We start from the raw sequence: 25,225 nt of genomic DNA on the forward strand, positions 1-25,225 counted from the left end.
TGTTCCTTGACTTTAGCAAAGCTTTTGACACAGTCTCCCATAGTATTCTTGCCGGCAAGTTAAAGAAGTATGGGCTGGATGAGTGGACTATAAGGTGGATAGAAAGCTGGCTAGATTGTCAGGCTCAATGGGTAGTGATCAATGGCTCCATATCTAGTTGGCAGCCGGTATTAAGTGGAGTGCCCCAAGGGTTGGTCCTCGGGCCGGTTTTATTCAATATCTTCATTAATGATCTGGAGGATGGTGTGGATTGCATCCTCAGCAAGTTTGCAGATGACACTAAACTGGGAGGAGAGGTAGATGCCCTGGAGGGTAGGGATAGGATACAGAGGGACCTAGACAAATTAGAGGACTGGGCCAAAAGAAATCTGATGAGGTTCAACAAGGACAAGTGCAGAGTCCTGCACTTAGGACAGAAGAATCCCATGCACCGGTACAGACTAGGGACTGAATGGCTGGGCAGCAGTTCTGCAGAAAAGGACCTAGGGGTTACAGTGGATGAGAAGCTGGATATGAGTCAACAGTGTGCCCTTGTTGCCAATAAGGCCAATGGCATTTTGGGATGTATAAGTAGAGGCATTGCCAGCAGATCGAGGGACGTGATCGTTCCCCTCTATTCGACATTGGTGAGGCCTCATCTGGAGTACTGTGTCCAGTTTTGGGCCCCACACTACAAGAAGGATGTGGAAAAATTGGAAAACGTCCAGCAGAAGGCAACAAAAAATATTAGGAGACTGGAACACATGAGTTATGAGGAGAGGCTGAGGGAACTGGGGTTGTTTAGTCTGTGGAAGAGAAGAATGAGGGGAGATTTGATAGTTGCTTTCAACTGCCTGAAAGGGGGTTCCAAAGAGGATGGATCTAGACTGTTCAGTGGTAGCAGACGACAGAACGAGGAGTAATGGTCTCAGTTTGCAGTGGGGGAGGTTTAGGTTGGATATTAGGAAAAACTTTTTCACTAGGAGGGTGGTGAAACACTGGAATGCGTTACCTAGGGAGGTGGTGGAATCTCCTTCCTTAGAAGTTTTTACGGTCAGGCTTGACAAAGCCCTGGCTGGGATGATTTAGTTGGGGATTGTTCCTGCTTTGAGCAGGGGATTAGACTAGATGACCTCCTGAGGTCCCTTCCAATCCTGATATTCTATGATTCTATGATACACTTTGTAGGGAAGGAAAGATTGATTGATTGATTGATTGATTGTGTGTGTGTGTGTGTATAATGGAAAAAGTTCCTAGCAGTGGAACAAATATTGTATTCAGGAGAACCTCTAGTGAATTTATAGCATCATCGTTAGCATGATGGTCTGTTCTTGACAGTGCCAAACCCAGTTTTTGCCAGCCCCTAAAAGCAATGTAATTTGTACAACTCCTGTACCTGTGCCTAGGCCTTTCAACCTCTGCATGCCAACTGAGTGAAAAAACTGCTCATGTGTGTAGTAGCAGGTCTTTATGCCAGGAATGCAACAGGAGAGCTGGACCTCTGTTCATGAGGTGGAGAGGATCATTGGCTCAATCTGTCCTGATACATGTGCAGTGGTTGAGGAGAGCAGGCATGCACAGAACTCTTATTTACTTCTCTTTCGGGCTCCTCCCAACCAAGGACATGCTGCAGCCAGCCCTGCTGGTGGGAAATCCTCTTTGCCTGGTTGGGACCACTTTGTAAAAAGATAAACAGAGCCTCTGAGTGGGGAGGGAGGTGTACATAGCACTAAGAAAGGCAGTCCATTTGGTGGATCTCTCTTTGAGCAGAGAATGCCAGTCATGCTCAGTACAGTGTTTTTTGTCATGCACACAGATTAGGAAAAAAGCGCCCAAAATTGCTTTGATTTGTGATCAAAACAGGATTTGAACTCAGTTCTCCACAGGCAAAAGGTTAGAGCGCACTAGCCTACTGCATCCTTCCATGGTGCTATGGACTAACATAAGGATGGGACTGTTCCTAATATCTGGAGAATGGAAGGGTCCCAAGTGTGGGGATTTGTATTCTTCAGATACAGGCAGGGGTTTGGAAAGGAACCTGAGACTGAGAGATAAAGTGACTTGCTGCAGTTCACATGTGAGTTACTGGCAAAGCTGGGGTTGGCAATCAGGTGCTCCTGATTCCCAGGCCTGTGCAGGCTTCAGTGCCTTTCACATCAGACTAAAAGAAAAGAGAATCATTGGTGAAAACGATTTTGTAAAATAAATGTTGTTTGCCATGTTGCTGTAGCCGTGTTGGTCCCAGGATAATAGAGAGACAAGTGGGTGAGGGTAAGAAGAGCTCTCTGGAGCTCAAAAGTTTCTTTCTTTCACCAACAGAATTTGGTCCAATAAAACTATTTCTTCGCTCACCATGTGTCTCTGATAAAATAAATATCAGCTTGGCTTTGACAACAAGCATCTTGAAGTGCCCTTTGTCTTTGGATGTTCTGATTCTTTCTGAACCCTGGGATGGGTGTTTGGTTGATTCACTCTAGCAAATGAGCCTAGCAACCTAGAGATGATGGAAGCTAGGTCTCACTTTCAGCTGGCATGTGCTATGGTTAATTAAGTTTCTTGTATCCTCTAGAATAAACTACAACTCCAGCTCAATAGTCTGGATACAGGTTATTCATAGTGAGGATGGAGCATAAGAAATTGTACAAAACCTATTGCTTAGCACCAGATTGTCCCAGTGGGATTTTGTGAGTAGAAGTTGTGTGCTCACAACTGTGTAGAAGATTTAACTCTTAGAGTGGAATGAAGCAGGGCAATATTTGTTTTTTCTAGTTGCAGTTACGGCATACGTGTTTGGACATTTCTGAACAGGAGGTATTTATGTTCACACACCATTCAGCAGTATAGGCAATGCATTTTGCTATTACATTGCCAAAAGTAATATATTATGTTGGAAAGATAAATTGAGCCAAACAATGCTTCACTAAAATAGTTGTGAGCTAGCAAGCCTGAAAACCAAGCAGCATGATCTGCCATTTGTTACATTCCACTTTCTGGGTTGTATTGTTATATGGTGTGAAACAAAAGTTATGTTACACAGAGGTCAGACTAGGTGATCTAACGGTTCCTTCTGGGCAGGAAATCTGTGAAACCAGGCCCAGAGATACAGCAATGAATTCTTTATTCTTTTGAGTTTGTTAGTGTTTATGTTCACAGTATACACACAGAAAAATTAGATAAATAGAATTACCTTTGTTGAAAAGTTGCAACACAGTCTACTTCATTTCTGAGAATTGAGAATTAAACCATGCAAGAACCCCAAAACAGAAAACAGGCTGCTCCCTTGGGTAGACTCACACACAACTTGCCCCATCTTATTGTAAGTTGGCTTTCAGAAGAACTGATTGCTGTTCACACAGAGCAGAGCCTGCCTCCTAGCTTGCAAGCAAAAAACACGAAAACCCCAACCACACTCCTAAAGTGATAGCTTACAAATCCAACACGGCCCTCAATACACCACAGTTAGCATATAAGGAATTAAAACTGACTTTACATCTGTCCACTAATACTCATAGGAAACTTTTAACGCTTGTCAAACATAAAAACAAACACTGCTTCTCCTTTCCCCATCACTTACATTTATTGTGAGGTGGAGGAGATCTGTACCTTGTTTGCAAGACTCGAATTAAAAAGCAAATGCTGTCATGTATACTGCCACACATGTCAAGCACTAGTAACTCTCATCAACTCCAGCCTGTCATCTCATCTGATGGCAAGTACTGAGCGTGAAAGGGTTCAAGTGGAAAGAGTCCCCAGTGGATACTGTAAACAGAAAACTTCATAGTGAAAATCGGATCACATTTATTTCTCTCCATAGTTTTTTATAGACTGCCTACTACTATATCTTTAAGAAATTTTAATTGGAGCATCCATCAATCCACACTGATCTATTTATGCAAAGTGCTTTTGAGAGAAAAATCACAGAGCAATGCATGATATGAATGTATCAGGTGGCTCAGGCTTATCTGAGAAAAAGGGGCTCTGCAGGCTGTCCAGTGGAGACATCTCAAGAGCAAAGACGTTTAGGAGGTTATTGTTAGGGAAAGGGGAATTTCTGAGATAGCAGAGAGGAGAGTTGGGGCAGTCTCTTTAGCTCATGATGGATGTGGGTGGGGAGAGACAGTATTTTTCAGTCAACTGCCAGAACCTCTGTCTATATGAGAAAGCTGGAAGAGTTCAGACTTGTTCAATAAGGTCTGCGTTATCTGGTAGGTATAATAGGTGATACAGTGTATAATTTTCTGTTTGAAATTAATTGTGCTACATGACTTCACTGCAGCATTAAATGTGACATGTTATGCTAAGTTATAATGATACAACACCATGTAGGGTCCAAAATTTTAAGTGAAGAGTTTTTATACGAATTAGCTAGTTGCTGCTTTCAGCAAACCTCTCAGAAAACACAAACACCATAGGTGAAATCCTGGCTTGATTGAGTTTAATGGGAGTTTCTCCAATGATTTTAATAGAGCCAGGATTTTTTCACCCCTGGCTTCCAACATATTTCTGATTAAAATCAATTCACGTGATAAACATAAGAACACATGAGCCATGAAAACATAATATTCAGACCTGAAATCTCCATTCGCTTAAGTTTTACAAAAATACATTTTTGTGGTTGTTTCATAAAAGCTGGCCTTGCTAGATCCTTCAATGTGCCCAGACAGCCTCAGCCTGCGTGCGCTGGAGATAGAATTGTAGGCCTGGAAGGGATCTCAAGAGGTCATCTAGTCCAGTCTCCTGCACTCATGGCAGGACTAAATATTATCTAGACCATCCGTGACAGCTGTCTGTCCAATCTTCTCTTAAAAATCTCCAACAAAGGAGATTCCATAACCTCCTTATGCAATTTATTCCAGTGGTTAACCACCGTTAGAAGTTTTTGCTAATGTCCAACCTAAACTGCCCTTGGTGCAATTTAAGCCTATTGATTCCTGTCCTACCCTCAGAGGATAAGGAGAATAATTTTCTCGCTCCTCCTGGTAACAACCTTTTATGTTCTTGAAACCTATTATCATGTCCCCACTCAGTCTTCTCTTCTCCAGACTAAACAAACCCAATTTTTTCAATCTTCCCAATAGGTCATGCTTTCTCGACCTTTAATTATTTTGTTGCTCTTCTCTGGACTTTCTCCAATTTGTCCACATCTTTCCTGAAATGTAGCACCCAGAACTGGACACAATACTCCAGCTGAGGCCTAATCAGTGCAGAGTAGAGCGGAAGAATTACTTCTCGTGTCTTGCTTACAACACTCCAGCCCAGAATGACGTTTGCTTTTTTTTTTTTTTTGGCAACAATGTTATATTGTTGACTCATATTTAGCTTGTGATCCACTATGATCCCCAGATCCATTTCTGCAGTACTCCTGCCTAGGCATTTTGTCTGTGTGCAACTGAGTGTTCCTTCCTAAGTGGAGTACTTTGCATTTGTCCTTATTGAATTTCATCCTATATTTGTGAGCATGATTGTTTTGCCTGTGTAGCTGCACAGCTTACCTGGATCTTGCTCTATGTGTCGGAGGGGGGAAACCAGGCTCCATGGGGCCGCCACTTCTCCCCTTCCTTCCTATTCTTGGTTCTGCCCCTGACATGCCAGTCTGCAGATCTGACCTGGCTTGGGGGCAGGAAAGTTATCTGTGCCTGATAAGGGGTGAGATAGTTGATTTCTCTCTGGATATCCAAGATGGAACCAAGGTAGAAACTGCAACTCTAAGTCATAGTTAATTCCCTGGGCTGCTGTTAGGCTCAGCTGTGTACTGCTTTATATACAGAGTGAGAGAGACAGTCTCATTCCAGCCCTAAGCAAAAACATTGTCCTAGACAGAAAGCCAATACAGGCTTTGTTTCATTTGCCAGTGCTGTCAGATCACTGTAGTGTACAGGGGCAGTGTTTCTTTGTAATGTAACTGGCTGGAGATAAGTTAATGACAGGTTCTGTAAACTTAACACAAATTAGATAGACCATGAGCAGTGGTTTATGGCTACTGCAATACAGTTGTGATTCACTGGGTACGGAATTACAGAGCATGGGCCTACAGGCATCCATAAATTGTCCTTGTGGTCAGTCCCAGTGCATTAGAGGGGACTACAAAATCTATAATCATAAAACATGTACAGTAACTATACTTCGTCAAACATGAGGCAAAGCTCACACCAGACAAGTGTTAATGGCATGCTAATAGGTCTCAAAATGCAACTGTAAATGGGGAATCATCATCAAAAGGGTGTATTTCTAGAGACGTCCAGCAGGGATTAGTTCTTGGCCCTATATTTTTAACATGTTAATCAATGGCCTGGAAGAAAACATAAAATTATCACTGATCAAGTATGCTGATGATATAAAGATTGGGAGAGTGGTAACTAATGAAAACGACAGTCACTGATACAGAGCAATCTGGCTCACTTGCTAAGTTGGATGCAGGCAAACAACATGTGTTTTAATTTGGCCAAATGTAAATGTATACTTCTAGGAACAAAGAATGTAGGCCATATTTACAAGATAGGAGTCTCTATCCTGGGAAGCAATGATTCTGAGAAAGATTTGGGGAGGCGGTGGATAGTCAGGTGAATGTGAACTCCAGTGCTACATTATGGCCAAAAGGGCTAATGCGATCCTTTGATGCAGAAACAAAGGAATCTTGAGCAGGAGCAGAGAGGTTATTTTACCTCTGTATTTGCACTGGTGCATCCACTGCTGGAATACTGTTTCCAGTCCTGGTGTCCGCAATTCAAGAAGGATATTGATAAATTGGAGAGGGTTCAAAGAAGAGCCACAAAAATCATTAAAGGATAAGGGGATATGCCTTATAGTGATAGACTTAAGGAACTCAGTTGATTTAGCTTAACAAAGAGAAAGTTAAGGGGTGATTTGATTACATTCTGTACATACCTACATGGGCAACAAATATTTGATGATGGGCTCTTCAGTCTATCAGAGAAAGCTATAATACGATCTAATGGCTGGAAGTTGAGACTAGACAAATTCAGACTGGAAAAAAAGTGTTAACAGACAGGGTAATTAATCATAACAGTTTACCATGGGTCATGGTGGATTCCCCATCACTGGCAATTCTAAAAAATATGCTCTAGGAATTATTTTGAGGAAGTTTTATGGCCTGTGTTATACAGGAGCTCAGTCTAGATAAGCACAATGGTCCCTTCTGGCCTTTTAATTGATGAAGATCCCACTGGGTACATCCCTGTTAATAGAATCCAAGGCTCAATTTTTAGGTTTAAATTGAAATGTAAGGTCATTTAGTGACAGAATCTTGATTTGGCACATTTTTTTAAATTGTTCATTTGCTTTACTGCTGGAGAAGAAGTGGAGAAATAGTCCCTCTAGTGTTCTGTTGTTGCTGAAGTCTTGAGGAGATCTATTGTGTTTCAGTGAGGTGTGTTACTGTAGGAAGTTACTAAAGAACATCCCACTGTGAGATCCAGAGACTGACACAAATTACAGTAAAACTAGACATTGAGGGCTAGTCTAGCTACTGTGCTACATCAGTGCAGCTCACCAATGCGGCTGTGATGCCGTAGTGCATCTGGTGAAGATGCGCTATGCTGATGGGAAAGCGCTCTCCCTTTGGCATAATTAGTCCGCCGCAACGAGAGGCGGAAGCTATGCTGGCAGGAGAGTGTCTCCTGCTGACATAGTGTGGTGTGGACACCGCTTTAAGTCGATGTAACTTGTGTTGCTCAGGGGAGTGGCTTTTTTTTTACTTCGGCGGTAGTGTAGACAGCCCTTACATTCTGTTTTCCAAGTCCTTGTAGCTCACATTTTAAGACAAGTGAGACACAATTAAATGCTGAGCAAAGAGAGTGCAGGTTGGATCTTTCAACCCTTACTCATGCAAATAGTCCTATTGATTTCCATTGTGTGCATAAGGGGTGCAGGATCTAACCTTTAATCTGTGATTTAGACATGGGCAGAATTAAGGCTGGTCTTGGATCTGATATATCTCTGTTTCATTTTATCCTCTGAAGTTCAGCAATAGGACCTCCAAGAAAGAATGGATAAATGGATCTGAGTATAGCTTATCTATCACCAGTGTACATGATAAATAGAAATTCCAGTGTGTAATTAGTGGAGGAGATGTCAGTAATATAGATGCTTCCAGATATAATTTGCCTTATTTACACATACACACCATTCCTGCAACAGAGGCAGCCACAGCGAATAGTCAGTGCCCTCATCCAGAAATCTCAGCCCATATACTATAGTAGAAGTCAGAGTTACGGACACCTCGGGAATGGAGGTGGTCCATAACTTTGAAGTGTTCGTAACTCTGAACAAAACACAGCTCCGACTCTAGTAGTTCACGCTCTGGGCCAGGTTTCAGAGGCAGCTAGGCAGCTTCTTTCCCTGCCCAGGCAAGCTTGTCCCCCTCCTGGCCAGGGGTTGGGAGGGTGGTTGTGGTGAAAATAGTGCATCCCCCTCCCGGTGGGGGTCAGTGGGGTGAAACAGCACCCCCTCCCAACCTGGGAATGGGGAGGGGGGTGTTGAAAACAGCACCCAGGAAAGCAGCACAGACCCCAGTGCTGCTCCTGCTCCGATTGCCTTGGGCTGGCAGTGGGGACTCACAGCTTTGCCTGTGAATCTCAGTGAGCTTCTAGCTGTAAGTGGATGCCCTGCGCATGGACATGGGGTGGGGAGTGGGGGGGACAGGCAGCCTACATGTGTCTACCTTTAAGAGGCAATACAGACACAGTACAGTATTTCAGAGTAACAGCCGTGTTAGTCTGTACTCGCAAAAAGAAAAGGAGTACTTGTGGCACTTATGAGCTTATGCTCAAATAAATTGGTTAGTCTCTAAGGTGCCACAAGTCCTCCTTTTCTTTTTGCGAGTACAGTATTTGCTTTTTTGTGTGTGTCTCTGTTGCTGCCTGATTGGTTACTTCCAGTTCCACATAATGTCCAGTTGACCCGTCAGTCCATAACTCTGGTGTTCATATCTTTGAGGTTCTACTGTAATGCCCGGTTCTCAGGAAGCTACTCTGTCCCATGAAATGCATCCAAATATAGAAAATAAAGTAGAGAGCAAACTGTCTGCCACAACGTCTTTCCAAGGGCTGCTACAAACAAAACTGTACAGCATTCCTTCAAAGACTAAAAACTTGCTCACAAACTAAGAAAGAGAACTTGTAAGGCTATATGTAACAGCATCATCTGGTGATTCCTGCCAAAACATGTTTATATAGTGCCTAGTACAATAGGGCCCTGGTTCGGCGGGTAGATGCAATAAAAATGTTTAATAATAATATGCATTTGGACTTCTCTGTTCTTCAGTTGTTTAGAATTCAAACATAAGGCTATGTCTTATCCTGTTTGTTCACAGGAGAGAAGGAGGGTATAGGCAACTACAGAAGCATCTCTGCTTGGGGTTTCAGCTGCTTTGCAGCATTTATCCATAGCTAGGACATATATTTTGTTAGTATACTGGCCTGGGCATTGCATCTCCCAGGTAGGCTTGGTCTTTGGTACAGGCTGTGCTCCTGACCTCCTCCCCAGCTTAACACTATGAGCAGCAAACACTACCTGGTAGATGGTGGACATCTTGCTTCTGAGGGTTAGAATAACAGAGTGCACATCATTGTCTTGTGCTGGCAAGTCTCCTGCAGCAGAAGACTTACCTAAAAGCATCTTTGCACACACACGCTTCCCCTGCTAGTGTCAGGGCAAGATTTAGCTTTCCAGGGAGTTTCTAAAAATTCTGCCTGGTTTTACTTTCTCCTGTTTGTGTGTTTGGATTAATTCGTTGCCGAATAGGAACAGCTCTGGAGATAAACATGGATAGACCACATCTGCCAAAACATGATGCTCTTACTCTAACACTGGGTGCAATTAACCAAATAAGAGTATTTCAAGTCTCGGTGTACGGACTACATTTGTAAATGTAATCATTCTGCAGCTGCTGCTGACAGATTTTCACAGATTTTTTCTCAAACACAATCCTGTTAAATGCTTACTCAGTGTAGGCTGGGTTTTTCAGTCATTTCACTTTCATAACCCATCTTTTAAAATACCCTTAAAATTGAATTTGCATTGTTGCTATTGTAATGATGTTGGGGTTCATTAAATAACAAACTAGTGAATGAGAAAGGAATAAAACTTTAATAAAACAAACTGGAGAGCTCTGGTGAGCTGCTGCACACAGCAATGTGGTGTTCCCAATCCGTGCCTTCAGGGCACATCGCTCAATTCTTATGAGGGAGCATCTCTAAATTATAATCTTCTACAAACATATCTCTACACCTATCCCAAATGACCTTTTAAAAATCTTGATGAACTCCAGCCATGCCACATTCCACAAAACTCAGTAGTTGAACTGTAGGTAATTCCTGTTGTTGTTCAATGCTTCATTTGCGAGCCTGGGGTGGAAGGGGAGAAGCTCATGAGCAACATCAAACAAAACAGCCTAGCTAAGGAGGTTGATGAAACCTGTGATGCTGTATGGAATACAGATGACCATTTATAATATTATGGATACCCAATATTACCAAATTGCAACGAATCTTACAAGATACGCCATGTAAGGCATCTGTGGAAAAGTTATGATTTGCTAAGTATGATACTCTTGTTTATATGTATGTATCATCTTTGTATTGTGGGATATAAATATGTGTGTTATATTTGTATCTCAAACTTGTGCTGTGTTTCTGGTGACAACCTCAGACAGATTGGCATCAGTACTATCCAGTCTGCTTAATGGCCCATCAAAGGCAATCAGCTGTACAATGAACCCATTGAGAGAATCCGGGGCGACGCTTATGAGTCAACAGGATGTGTAGGGACATGCATATGGTCAGGGGTCTCCAAGAGCTTTTTCATGCCCATGTGCTGTGAGTTTGTGTTTGGGACAAAGGACGTACAAGCCACATGGCAAAGAATTTAAAAGGCAGCTGCATCTTCTCCATTTTGTCTTCAGTCCTGCTTCACACCTCTGGAGTACCTTCTCTACAAACTGACGTTTTGTATAAAGGACTGACAGACAGACCCATCCAAGCTTTGGATGTGTTCCAGAGGGACTTTACAAGCCAGCAGACTCACCAATGCCTCGAAGAACATGATATATGGACTCTGAAATCACATGTATGTATATGATTGCTTTGACCATTTAGCAGCTCTCTTCTCGTTCTTTTCTTTTATAATAAACTTTTAGTTTTAGCTACTAAAGGATTGGCTGGCAGTGTGGTATTTGGGTACCATCCAAACTAGTATTGATCTGGTAATGTGGCTGGCTCTTTGGATGTCAGAAAAACATTCTGTATATTGAATAGAGTTTTAAGTATCTTCTCACTTTACTGGGCTGACTGGGAGTCAGAGACTGGAATGCAATAAAGGGGGCTGTGTGATTTCTTTTTTTTCAGCTTCTTGATGACTAATGTTGGGGATCAGAAGCACTGTTTGTGACTGGTCGGTGAGTCTAACTACAGTGTTAACCACCAGTTTTGGGGGAATCTGCTCTCCTTTTTGCAGTCTGCCCTGACTTTGGCATTTTCAGTGTGGGCTACCCTAAGCACTTCAGGTCACAACAGCCATGTGAACAAAATTCTCAACTGATTTTGTTAATCTCCGCATGGAATTTTAGGCTCACTGTGGCTGACTGAACAGCATCACTACATCTTTTGGGAACTCTGGGGAGAGGGTGTCAAAGTCTGAGATCTGTACTACTTTGTGGTGCTCAGGTAGTACAAAATGGTCAGATTCTGGCCAGTGGAGGCTAATGCTACCCACTGGCATGAAGCCCAGCCACCTCTCCCATCCACATCATGGGGTGGATGTACTGGGACAGGGAGAAGGTGGGTGGTGGCATAGCAGAGCTAGGCTGCTCCAATTCAAGTAGCCTAGGGGTCTGTCAATGCTGAAACAGGGACTACTTAAATGACTACTTGATGCTCCCCTCTGTGCTGAGTAGAGCTTGTATGCAGGGAATAATTAAGCCTTGATCTCCACGTGAATATATATGTCAGGCTTTGCCCATTTCGAGCAGCATCTCCAGTGATACACTGATAAAAGGTCAGAACTTGAATAACAGTACAACAAACTGACATTGTGCATTATTTATTCAAACTATTTTGATGTGCTAGGAAATCCAAAGGAGCATAATTTAGGGACCCGGGACACTGGAGTGTATGCAGTTGCGTTGAACAGATGCAGACCTTTCACTAAGGTCCGTGGTAGTGTCGAGATTAAAGCATGAGTTGGGGGCTCAGGAGAACTGAGGTCTATTTCCAGCTCTGCCACAGACTTCGTGTGTGATGTGAAGCAAGTCAGCCAATCTCCTTACTTCAGTTTCTCCGTTTGTAAAACTGAGATGTGATTGTTTCCCTGCCTCACAAGGCTGTTGTGAGGCTAAATTCATTAATGTTGGTAATTTGCTTTGATAGACTGTGGCTCTATTTAAGTGTAATGTATTATTTATTATTCTGTCCATTTAGGGTCATTCATGCTACTAGAGCAAATATATTTCTCTGTAGCTTGCTGTGTTTGTTTGTTTTTTCCCCCTTCATCTTTCACATGAAAAAATGGAAGTTAACTCTTTCCTGCCTAGTTCTTTGTTCAAAAATTACAAAATAAACTGGGGGCAGAAACATTTTGAAAGATGATCTTGTATGTTTGCTTTGTGCTGGAGCCAGGAGCTGATTAGTTCCATCTGGAGTGTTATATCTTGTGTTGTCCGTTAAAAATGACATAACCAGTGTGCTACTAAAATTGACCTTTGGAGAAATAGGTGATAAGAGACCAAAGTTTCTGTTAATGAGCTAATAGGGGCAGGAGTGGGGGTGGGGGGAAGAGAAGATTGTAGGGTTAGGAATGTGGCTGTTCAAGTTTGCAGCATGAAACATGTGAAAAAACAGCATGTACACATTGTAAAAGTGGAGCTATTATTGTGTGACACAGTTTTTAGTTCCGAACCTCTAGTGCTTTCGCTGAAAGGTTCTGGCAAGAAAAAACTCCCTCCTCCAAAGTTTGAGTTGATCACTTATTCAAAGCAGAAGTTGGCGTCACGGATTAGAATTTACATTAACACGTATGCTGCTCTGAACTGGTTTTGACTTGGAAGACGTTAGCTGTAAGGGGGGAAGAATAGGAAAGGTCAGGTAGAGAGAACCCAAATTTTTGGTGTGTGTGACTGTAATCAATTTTCTGCTGGTGGGAAAGAAGACAAAGTGTCATGAAATTAGATCAATGAGCAGGTGTAGATAAGTGGAGGCTGATAGATATCAAGGGGTTTGCCCGATGTGTCAGTTATGTTGGGTTACCAGAGTGAGAGAAGCATTCTCTTCAGCTCTGAAATCAAGGTGACAAATTATTGAAATCTTGGTTAAGAAATGTAATTGAGAGTGAAGCTTGTGAGAAATATTGTTTATGAATAATGAGACAAAGCTGTCAGGCCATATCTACTAACCAGCTTAATCACAGTTATGCTTCTTTAGTTTAAAATTTATTTTTAGCTGGTTATACAGTTGTACAAAAGAGATTTATTTTGCATTGCTGTGACTGAAGATTATTTGTTGCTATAATCCTTTTGATAAAAGCTTAAGATAGCATTTTAACTCATAATAAACAAAAATACCTTGTGCAAGTTCTCAGTTTTTATTACCTAGAATGACTTTCTTTACAAGATAGATTGTAGGTGCATAATCTTTGCATTGCATCCAGATGTATGTTATTGGAGCCCACTTTGTATCAGGAACAGAATTCCTCCTGAAACATAAAAAGCATCAAAAATGAAGCAACTGGAATTTTATGCTATTTTTAAAAAACAGCAAAAAGTTGGCACTTCCATTTTCTATTCAGTTTTACACATGATGAGCCAGATCCTCATGTGGTATAAATCAGCATGAAACCATTGACATCAGTAGAGCCAGGCTGATTTAAGATCTGGTCTATTGTTTTTTGGACCACTGTCTGTCTGTCCTCCCTTTTCCTTCCCCCCCCCCCCCCCACCCAGAAGATATACTGGACAAGTCTGGTTTGCCATTTGTGGAACATACAGTTTAACACTGCATCAATTCATGAATTACACAGGGTAGGAATGATTTAATCTCAGCCCATTGGAACAAAGTTGTTTATGGTACCAATTGTCACAAAAAGAATAATAATTTTACCTAATGACAGAGCAACTGTTTGAGAGAAACAAATGAGAATAAAGAGAGAGAATAAAGAGAAATATAAACTATGTACGTAATAATGTAGAACATTATAATGTATAAGAAGGGAGCCATATCTGGAGCAAGAGACTGCAAGTCAGGAATCCTGGGTTGTATTCCCAGCTTGTTTGATGATGCTTTATATGATCCTTATTTAAATCACTTAACCTGTCTGTGCCTCAGTTTATTCAACTGTAAAAGAAGTATAGTAATTTTTACCTACTTCACAGGGGTATTAAGACTCAGTTAGTTAATGATGATTTAGTGCTTCGAGGGACTTGAATGATAAGTTCCATAAAAGTGTAAAATAGTAAAACTAACAATCTAATTTATGAGTGCTTTTAGCAAAGAAATAATACTCAGTCATTGACCATTTAAAGTGCTAAGTCAGCTTTAATATAAAATATTTTACAATTTTATACAGTACCCTCATGTTAAAATAGTTAAATGAGATATTGAAAGAAAGCTTAAGCTCATAAATGTAGAAATTTTGGCTATGTGGAAAAGAAATGAGAAATGCAGATGCATTCAGATATTTTCAGAGGTAGCAGGAAAGGGGTGTGTGTGTGTGTGTGTGTTTCAATTTGAAGCAAGGGTGGATAAATCCTTTCCTTCTGATTTTCCACAAGGAAAGTAAAAGCTTACTGCTACATGGGAAACATGTCATTCTTCTTCAAGGGATGGTCCCTATTGTATTCCACTGAGGGTATACACATGCACACCATGCGTCTGGAGCCAGAGGATTTGAAAGTAGTAGTGTCCGTTGCTCCATGCATGTGTCCTTGCTTTGCCTCATGGTTTCAACCGAAGTGATAAAGGGCAGGGCCTCCAGTTCCTTCTCATGGCTGCATGGTCCGAGCTGGAGCTATTACTGTCCTCTTGTCTCTGATGCATTTAAAAAATCCCCAGGTAGTATTAGAATTGTATAAAATTATTTTTCTTCTAGTTTTTGCTGTATTAAGTCAGTTTTGTGTAAAGTAGTATTTTTTAGGAGATAAGAGTCTTTGGGGAATCCGTTTACCAGTGGGGCTTCCCCAACCCCTGATCCAGAACCCATGCCTGGATATGAATTATGCCAAAGACACCCAGATTCAAGATCTGCGCCTTCTGCCCGTGTTCTTTCTCAGTAAGTGACGAGCACCAACGCTGTCTCTATTGCTTTGGGAGAAGCCCACATTTCATCCAGGTGCAGTAGCTGCCTGCCCTTCTCAAGTTGTACCCGAGAAGGTTGGGCTTTCTACCTCAAGAAGCACCTCATGGAGGTCACCATGAGGCCATAGTAGGATCCAGGCTGGGGAACCCCTCCAGTGTGTCGGCCTGAGAAACCCAGGAGCGTGTCTCTGACCACAGAGATCAAGTCCAGTTCTGGCAGAGATTGAGTCTGATTCCAGTGGTACCAGTGTTACAGACCCTGTGCTGTCGCCTAGTCGGGAGGCAAGGAAGCAAGTGCATAAGCCTGGCAGTAAGTCTTCCTCCAGGCCTGAGAAGGGTGATGTGCCTTCTATGAGTTCCAGCCACAGAGAAGTGGCATGTTCCAAGGCTCACAAGCAGGACAAGAAATCATGCAGACCGGCAGATCTGCTAGTACTGAGCCACACATGCCTTCCACGTTGCCCCCCCCCCCCTTAAGTAATCATTTTGAGACAGTCCTCCACTTCGGCTCTGGTTCTGGCTACAAAGTGTGTGCCGCTGACACCGGGGAAGTTGGAGACTGCGCTGGAGCCACATGAACCCTTCGCCCTTGGGGAACCGTCATCTTCATGCCTTCGTTTACTGTCTGCACCTAGGGAGGTATGATCTTACTGCGTCCTGCTTCCACCCATTCCCCTATGGGGTACACAGCTCCACAGGTACTGCCATTGGAACTGGCATCTGAGTTTTTGTCATCAGAGGATTTGGATGAAGCGCAGGGGTTGCGCATCCACTATGAATACCCTAAGGGATCAACAGCTTCATGGGCAGTACCCTCCTTTCCAGAGAAGCTACTGATATCTTACCCCATGAGGCCATCCGCAGCATCCTCTGGATCCATTCTGTTGGCTGTATTGGGAGTCCTGGTCTCAGTATTTTCCTTTGGAGCCTTCCTGTTCAGCAAGAGAGGGTCCACCCCATCCCTGCTTCAGCAACTCTCGGGTAGGCTTTTGGAACTGGTTTTGGAGAAGCCATTCAGTTCGGTACAGATGGAACAGGAACATTTCCCAACCTCTCCAGTGGTGCTGTGACCTGCTGTGTTAAGTCAGTTTCGTGTAAAGTACTAGTTTTTAGGAGATAAGAGTGACTGCTGTGTGACTGTGTGACCTCTTCTTCCCCTCCTTGCCTCCAGATGATTTTCACCAGTTCCAGGACTTCCTACACAGGGTGGCTGCTGACCTTCATATTCCACTGGAGGAAGTACAGAACAAACAGCATCAGCTGGACATCTTTCGTGCCTTGGTACTGACCCAGGTTGCTCTACCAATCAATGATTCCATTCTTCAGCCAGCTTGAACTGTTTGGCATAGCTCAGTCACCTGCGCACCTATCTCCAAGAGGCAGAAAAACAGCACTATGTACCAGCTAAGGGGTCTGAGTTTCTGTTCTCTCACCCCCCGCCCAATTCTCTCATGATCCAAGTGGCAACGGAGCAGGCCAGTCAACAGCATCCATGATCCACCCTGGCAGACGGGGAGGGTAAGTGACTAGACCATCTGGGTCACAAGGTCTTCTTGTTGGCTAGCCTCCAATTTCAGATCTCTATCTATCAGGCCTTAGTGGCCAAATATGACTTTCTCAACTACAGTAAACCGGAGGACTTTACTGACAAATCCCAGCAGGATTGAGCCTGTTTTCTGGCTGTCCTGGAAGAGGGCAAACTGATAGTTAGAATGGTGCTTCAGTCTGCTGTGGACACTGCGAATACCTCTTTTCACACTGTGGCTATGGTTATTGTCATGTGGAGGGAATCATGGCAGCATTCATCTGGCTACATTCATCAGAGAGGTACAAAATACCATAGAAGACCTCCATTTCTATGAGTCTAACCTCTTTAATGAGAAGATCAACGATTCCCTCCACTCTCTCAAAGATTCCAGAGCCAAACTACGATCGCTGGGTATCCATACATGTGCACCCAAGTGAAAATTCTACCATCCGCCACTTGCACAACGGTTCAGGACTCCCCAGTTCTTCCACCTATGACCCTACAACCCACCTCACAAACGACAAAAGTCCCTGCAATCCCGTCTTCCAGGACCACCTTCACAGTCTTCAGCACCACATGTTCAGTCCTCTCAGAAGCGATATTCTGAATGCACCTAGAGAGCTGCCAACCACCTTGCCTCCTGCCATGCACCTGACCCTTCGGGGGTCATCTAGCATTCTTTTTATCAGCTTGGAGTGTGATAACACTGGACAAGTGGGTCCTGGATGTCATTGGACATCGCTATACAAACTCATTCACAATGCTACCTCATCGACAACCCCTACCCCAATCCCTCCTCAGGGACCACTCTCATGACAGTATCCTTGCTCTAGAGGTAGACTCCCTACCTCAAAGGGGAGTGATAGTTCAAAGGAAAGTGTTCTATCAGAATGTGTGGTTCTATTCCACTTATTTTCTGTTACCCAAGAAGAAAGGCGGGTGGAGACCAATCTTGGACTTCTGCCGCCTCCGTTGTTTCATCTGCAAACCCAAGTTTCGTATGGTCACCTTAGCAGCTTACTGTTGCTAGAAAGAGGCATGTGGTTTATAGCTCTCGATATGCAGGGTACTTATTTTCACACAGACATCCATTCAATCCACAGAAGGTTCTTGTAGGCCCTCAGCACTTGCAATACAGGGTTCTACTATTTGGACTCACCGCTGCTCCGTGGTCTTCACCAAGGTTTTCTCTGTCATAGCAGACCACCTCTGGTGTCATGGGGTCCTCAAGAAAGGAGGCTCGAGCCTTGACCTCCATGTTACTCAGAATCCTTTCCTACCTAGGGGTAAGTGTAAATGTCAAAAAATCAACTTTGGTTACCACACAGTCCCTGGATTTCATAGGGACCTTCATTGATGTGGTCTCAGCACAAGCCTACCTACCAAGGGATAGGTTCCAGGTACTGCAGGAACTCGTCACACAAGTGGTCCATGGTCCTTCTGTTCCGATCAGGATTTGCCTATTCCTCCTCGACCACATGGCAGCCTGCATATACATCACTGTTTTCGCTCACCTTCCCCTTCGCTGTCTTCAGCTGTGGCTCCAGAGAGTCTATTCTCCCATGCGACATACTATGGACATTCTGTTGACAGTCCCCTCCAAAATGCACTCCTCCATCTAGTGGTGGACTGACCTGAGGCAGATCTGGGCTTGGATGCCTTTCCTCTTATCCTCCCTAGACACAATGATCATAATGGATGCATCACTTGCTGGATGGGGTACCATATGGGTGAGCACATGACGCCAGGGACTTGGACCCCTTGGGAATCCAGAATGCACATCAACATTCTGGAGCTTTGGGTGACATGGAGAGCATATCAAGCATTCTTCCCATCCATTTGCTCCCATCATGTTCTCATCATGTCTGACAGCACCACCACCATTTATTACATCAACAAACAAGGGGGCAGAAGCGGTTTATCTATAGGATTGGTGCATTGCCCACAAGATCCTGTTGTCAGCAGCCTATCTTCCAGGGACTCAGAATGTGACTGCAGGCTTTCTCAGCAGAAAGTTTATGGCCGACCACAAATGGGAACTTCATGACACTGTAGTCAATGATATTTTCAGCCAATGAGGGACTCTTTGCCTCCCATGCCAACAGCAAGTGCACCATCTACTGCTCCATGGGAAGGGGTATCAGTGTCCATTCCCAAGGCGATGCCTTCGTCCTCCACTGATTGGACCAGATCAATTACACCTTTCCCCATCTCCCGCTCCTGCAATGAGACCTCTACAAGATCAGGCAGGAGAAGGCCATGGTCATTCTGGTTGCCCTTTTCTGGCCATTCCAATTCTGGTTTCCTCAGCTTCTTTGCATGTTGGCTAGTCCCCTGTGTCCCCTGCCAGCTTTTCTGGAACTCCTCATGCAACATGGCAGCAGGATCAGGCATCCCAATCTATACACACTTCACCTGAGAGCTTGGTTTTTGGATGGGCATTTTTGCTAGAATGGGTATGTTCATTGGAGTACAAGACATCCTTGCCTTGAAGACGTTGGGACTTGCTCTGAACTCCATCAAGGTCCATACAATGGCTATCAGTGCCTTCCATCCCCCCATCCTCCCAATGGAAGGCCACTCCATATTTACGCATCCATTGACTGTCAGATTTTGGAATGGTCTCCTCAGAACCTTCCCACCCTTCTAACCTATTGCTCTTGAGTGGCACCTCAATCTCGTTTTCTCTATGTTAATGAAATCATCTTTTGAGCCACTGGCTTCCTGCTCCCTGTCCCACCTTTCCACGAAAGTTGCCTTCCTAGTAGCTATTATTTCCATGAGAAGGGTAACTGGGGGCCATGATGGCAGACTCCTCCTCTCACCATATTCCATAAGGACAAAGTCTCCCTGCATCTGCACCCCAAGTTTCTACCAAAGGTTGTATCCTGGTTTCATCTCCACCAACCCATACACTTGCTTTCTTTCTGAAGCCTCATGTCTCAATGGAGAAGTGGTGCCTTCACTCCGCAGGGCCTTGGCCTTTTACCTGCAGAGAACAAGATTGATCAGGAAATCCCCTAAACTGTTTGTTGCTATAGTTGAAAGGATTAAGGGGTAGGCAATCTCCACACAGAGGATTTATAAGTGGATTTTGTGATGCATTACACTTTGCTATCAGTTGTTGGGACTTCCTCCACTCCTTGGGGTGAGAGCCCATTAGACGAGAGCACAAGCATCGACTACAGCCACTCTGCAAAATATACTGCTTCCAGATATATGTAGGGCAATCATGTGGAGTTTGGTACTTACCTTCGCTAAGCATTATATCTTGGTGCAAGACTCTGTGACGGATGCCTCATTTGGCATGGCTGTTCTCCAATCCACCATTCCATCCTCTTCCTCGTACCCTCCTCCAAATTAGGTACTGCTTGTTAATCACTCACAGTGGAATACAATAGGGACCATCACTCAAAGAAGAAGAGGAGGTTACTTACCTGTAACTGGAAGTTCTTCGAGATGCGGGGTCCCTATTTGTATTCCACTTCCCGCCCTCCTTCCCCTTTGCTGCAGATCTGTTCAATTTGCAGTGGAAAAGGAACTGGAGGTGCACCCTGGTCTGCCTCTCCTTTTATCACTACCGTCAAAACCATGAGGCAAAACAAGGGTGTATGTGCAGATCAACAGACACTACTACTTTCAAATTCTCTGGCTCTGGATGCATGGCGCACATGTGGAAACCCTCAGTGGAACACAGATAAGTAAACTCCTCTTCCTGACTAGTGTAAGCTCCCATTTGCAGTTCTCTAGTGTTGGGAGATACAGATTTTAAAGTCATTACATTGTTCTACATAATAGCTATTATAGGTCCAGGATTGAATTGGCTGCCTATCCCTGCCCTTGGGCAGGTGTAATTCTTTGATGAAATTCAGTATTTGGAGAGCGGAGGAGGAAATGTTCTCGTGACAGGGTTCTGCTTTTAAAAGAGGGAGGGAAGGAAGGAAGAAGGGAAAAGGCGATTCAAAGGTGATCCGAGTTTTGCAATTTAAGAATAATTTTCATGGACACAGATCAATAGGCAGAGAGCAGGTTAGGCAGTGCAAGGTAAATGATAAATCATCATGTTAAATGGATATCACTTTTTCTCATGGGTAGGGTTGCCAGTTTTGGTTGGACATATTCCTGGAGGTTTCATGCGGGTATGTTTTTATACAAATGTAGCCTTCAATCCGGCAAATGCTTTAGTGGGAATATTCCCATTTCTAATATTACTCACATCCATAGGTATTTGCAGGAGTGGGGCCATAGCGTGTGCATTGGATTGCCAGTATTCCAGTGCCCACATATGTCTATCACCCTTTGTCATAGGCAGCAGGTGGCCAGGGCTAGAGCAGGGTCAGCCCTCACCTCCCAAATCTATTTTTGAGCCACTCTGCTTCCTACATGCCTGTCCACCTTGGCCCGTGAAGGGTGTCGTGGGGAGGGGCCCTGCCTGCCTGCTGGATTCCTGGTACTGTATGTGGAGCTAGATTCCTGAGTCCCAGCAGGGGGTGCTGGCTCATGAGCAGTGCTTCTCGAGAAAGTTCATTGCAGAGAGTGAGTCCTAGGGGAAGGGGGGGGGGGAAGGGGAGAATGGGAGTCCTGGGGAAAGAGGAGAAGAGATTTGGGTGAAGGAGGGCGATCCTGAGGCCCTGTGTCTGGAGTGTCGTGGGGAAAAAGTCCTTGCCTGTGCACGGATGAGAACCCGCCTTTCTGTATTTATATTCCCTAAAATTTGCCATTTGCCACAGGCTATGTGATTTGAGCCATGGGAACTGGGATAGGGTGGGGGAATCTTGAACTTGTAGAAAGTTGGCACAGGTGTAATTGTGCTTCTGTGTGCTATCAGATGTATTTGATAAAGTTCACTGGTTTTATAGATCTTTCTTTATATGAAGGCAAATTGCCAATACAAACTAAAGGAAATGTATATGAGGAAGATAAACCTCACTGCTGCTGTGCATTGAAATGGTTCAGTACTCAACCTTCACAGAGCAAGCATAAAACAATAGGCTTGCTAGCCCAGCTGTCAGAAGTACATTTAGAGTCAAGATTGATTAAAATTCTCCTGATTAGGTAAAACCAACTAAGTGAAGAGCATAGCATGAGCTATTTAATGAAAGAATGGAAGAATAATTGTTTGCATTCAGAACAAAAAAAAAAAGCAACTGAGTTGGTGCAGTCCCACCAAAATGTTCAAAGCATCATGCAGGGATTCAGGGCCGAATTAAGTGTTTAGCCCTTATGGGTTTGATGCAAACATTCAAAATTGTTCTGAGATTAAACACATCATGCTGCCTGTCTAAGGGGTGCAGGGATTGAGGTGGAGGCATAAAGGCAACTTTCTGTCACCCCTGTCCTGGGGCCTGTTGGGAGCCAGTTTGCCCTGGCACTAGTTAGAGCAGCCTGAGGTCAGACATAATTTTAGGGGTGCACCAGTGGCCATTCATGTCCTTACCCCTTATGTGTCTCTGTTATACTAGGGTATGTGCAGGAGGGAGGGCGAAGGGGGTGCTGTATCTGAACGACCTCTACTGCTGCAGAATCCCATCCTGCCCTTTTAGGGCAGCTTAGTTCCCTTTGTGCAACCAGAGTGACCCATATGGTATGTTGTGTGAGTGGGGACTGCCCTCTGTATTTGTAAAAATAGGCATAATGGAAAAGAGCTGGCTATTTAAATGGATCATAATTAGGATTAATTAATCTCCCCTCCTAGGTGTTCTAAATGTACACACTGGTGCTATCATTTGAGAGCTAGGGGAGAGAACCAAGTTTTAGCCCCAATGTATCTTGACCATTTAATTTGATCATTTAAACAGAAAACCTTTTTCTAATGTGGCTGTTTTTAGGGGAAGTGCATCTTTATAGGAAATTTATTTAAATGGGAATTTACTTTGAGGACCTTTAATACACCTGCACTTTTTCATTTATCCAGGAGTGGTGGTATGGCTCTATTAATGAATGACTGCATGGCAGCGTTTGATTTCTTCTCTTGTGTGGTGCATTGAAACTGGAGCAGAAAGAGTGAGGACTTTTTTAGCTTTGTCAGTGAAGCAAAGAAGGAACTAGTCACTTTTCTCAATGGCTCTCTCAGAGGAAAGGAACTGAAAAACTTCCCTCTCTTGAGACGGATAATATGTTAATCTAGTAGCAAGAACTGACACAGAGGAATGAGCCACGTGATTTATAATGTACAGGGTAGGAAAAGAACATAAGTGGTGTTTCTGCCATGGGACCTTCTTCAGGCTTTGATTTAAAATAAAAGCAAATAATGCAGAACACTCAGAACTTTTGGGGGACTGTTGCTCTCTCAACAAATGTTGGTTCAAACAATTAGTTCTAGGAAGGATCAAATGAGGACAAAATAAGACAGATGACATGTTGTTCTGGGGTCACCATCCTGTTTTTTTTCCATTGTTGGTTCTGATTTCTATGGGATAATCCCATTCTCTGCAAATCTATCTTGTAAAATATTAAAGGGTCCTTAAATAGACTTCAGCTCCCATGAAACATCACTGCATCATGACATCAACTTACAACATTGTGATGCAATGTTATGTTGATTTATGCCTTGCCAGCAGGAAAGTATCACTCATGGCACAAACACTTATCCCATCGGTTAAATGTTGGGGTTCTTAGGAATTGGCTTGTTTGGGCCTTGTTTTGAAATGGGATTAGCTTGATTTTTGGCTTATTGTGAAAGTCGGGGTGTTTATTTACCGTGTGAAAGTTGGCAACTGTGATTAGCATGGCACTCACTAGTGAATAGTAGGGCAATAGAGTTCAAATCTGTTACGGTATATATATTATCAGCCTAGATACATACCCTATGTTCTTTTCTTTTATTATCAATAATATTAAAGGCATATTATATCTGAGCTGACTCTTTCCCTGTGTACCGAATAATGATCACAAAGCCACTGTTTGGTTCTTTCAGATGCTTTTCTTGATCTGTTTGTGAACAATTTGGGCTCCAGTACAAGGAAGACCTGGGGCATCCGCAGGAAACAGCCCTGGGGATACACTGTAAGTGTGGTGCAAAAACAGTTTCTCAAATATCTGTTAAAATATCCTAAAAATAAACACACATTAAAAAAATATATATGTTCACAAAAGTTAGTAAGGCCTAGTGCACAAAACAAAACCTTCTGCCACTTGTTGGTTGCAGGCCAAGAGTCTGTTTGAAGTAGTTCTTCCCTGATGCACAGGAATGGGAAGAAAGTCTCAGGCCCCTCTCCCTTTCCCCTCAGTGTGCCACATGTGCACTGCATGTAGTGTCTGGCCTGGAGTTGACTTGATGGCACTTTGACTCTCCCCACCCCATGGACTTGGGTTGACTGGAGGATTCAGGAATCAGCTCTCCTTTCTCATCCCTGCTCTGTCTTCAAAGGTCTGCTAGACATTTGTTTGCAGTGGGCCCCTAAGGGCTGCCCAGCGTCCATCCCAATCCCAACCCCACCCTTCTCCATCCAGAATGTCACCATCCCACTGAATCTGGGGTCCTCAACATCCATGCAGAGGGGCACAGGGTTTGCTCCATAATGCACATGTAAATGCTTGCACAGGTATTTCCCCTGCACTAGCTCACACAGGGGAGAGGACTTAACACCTGTGAATGCAGGGGATAGAATTTACTAGAACTGGCTAAAAAAAGACAAGTAGCATGAGTTGTTTGTGAAAATGTCTGCAAAAAATGTGTCCCTGTTTTTCAAAGAAAAACATTGAGTTGTGAAATTATTTCGACCAACTCTAGAATTTACATGCACAAGCCGAGGAGACAAATAGAGTTTCACACTGAAGACCTATCACCTGTACATGCAGTTGCTTGAAAAGTATGAACACAAGCTGAATGTGTACAAAAAAGGTGGGGCTGATATGATGATTGGACCCTGTACTGCAAGAGGCCAAGTTTAAGTGCACCAGGGTAAAGGAATGAAAGAATGCTGCTATTGGTTCGCCCTCTAATTTGTGGTTATGATGACAGCTTGCTTTGGCTTTTCTTTGAAAAATACATTTTTTAAAGATAAATCAGATTGTAAAAACCTATGCAGTTAAATACCATGCCAGTCAAAAGTATGCTTATGAAAAAACAAGGACCAACAATTTAGACCAGATCCTGCATTGCTGTATATTGGCATAGCTCCATAGATGTCAGTAGTTCTACACCAATTTAGGCCAGCTGGGATCTGGGCCTCTGAGCTGAGATTTTACGTTGCTGATGTAAAGAATGATATCTGAGATTGCGTCTTGCCTGGTCTACAGATATTTTAATTTCGTCAAACTCATGTTATAAGCAAGATATGAAAGTATTTTTCCATGAACTAGGGGGGTAGTTCTTCACTGCAATAAAAGACCCTGTGGCACAGCCATGACTGGCCCAGGTCAGCAGACTTGGGCTCGGGCTGTGGGATTATGAAATAGCAGTGTCGATGTTCAG

General features: G+C 43.5%; 1 protein-coding gene across 3 annotated transcripts in view; it reads left to right on the forward strand.

Annotated features, from left to right (window-relative positions):
- Positions 1 to 25,225, forward strand: part of LYPD6B (LY6/PLAUR domain containing 6B) — a 116,478-nt gene that overhangs the window by 79,303 nt on the left and 11,950 nt on the right. For 2 of the 3 annotated variants that reach the window (XM_084643824.1, XM_084643823.1), the window contains one exon: positions 23,726 to 23,814. The exons of the other annotated variant lie outside the window; for it this stretch is intronic. The gene's annotated coding sequence lies outside the window, so the exon portion shown is untranslated. The remainder of the gene's footprint in view (positions 1 to 23,725; positions 23,815 to 25,225) is intronic. 3 annotated transcript variants of the gene reach the window in all.

The sequence above is a fragment of the Lepidochelys olivacea genome (genome assembly GCF_965140295.1).
Source record: "Lepidochelys olivacea isolate rLepOli2 genome assembly, chromosome: 11".
Taxonomy (NCBI): domain Eukaryota; kingdom Metazoa; phylum Chordata; order Testudines; family Cheloniidae; genus Lepidochelys; species Lepidochelys olivacea.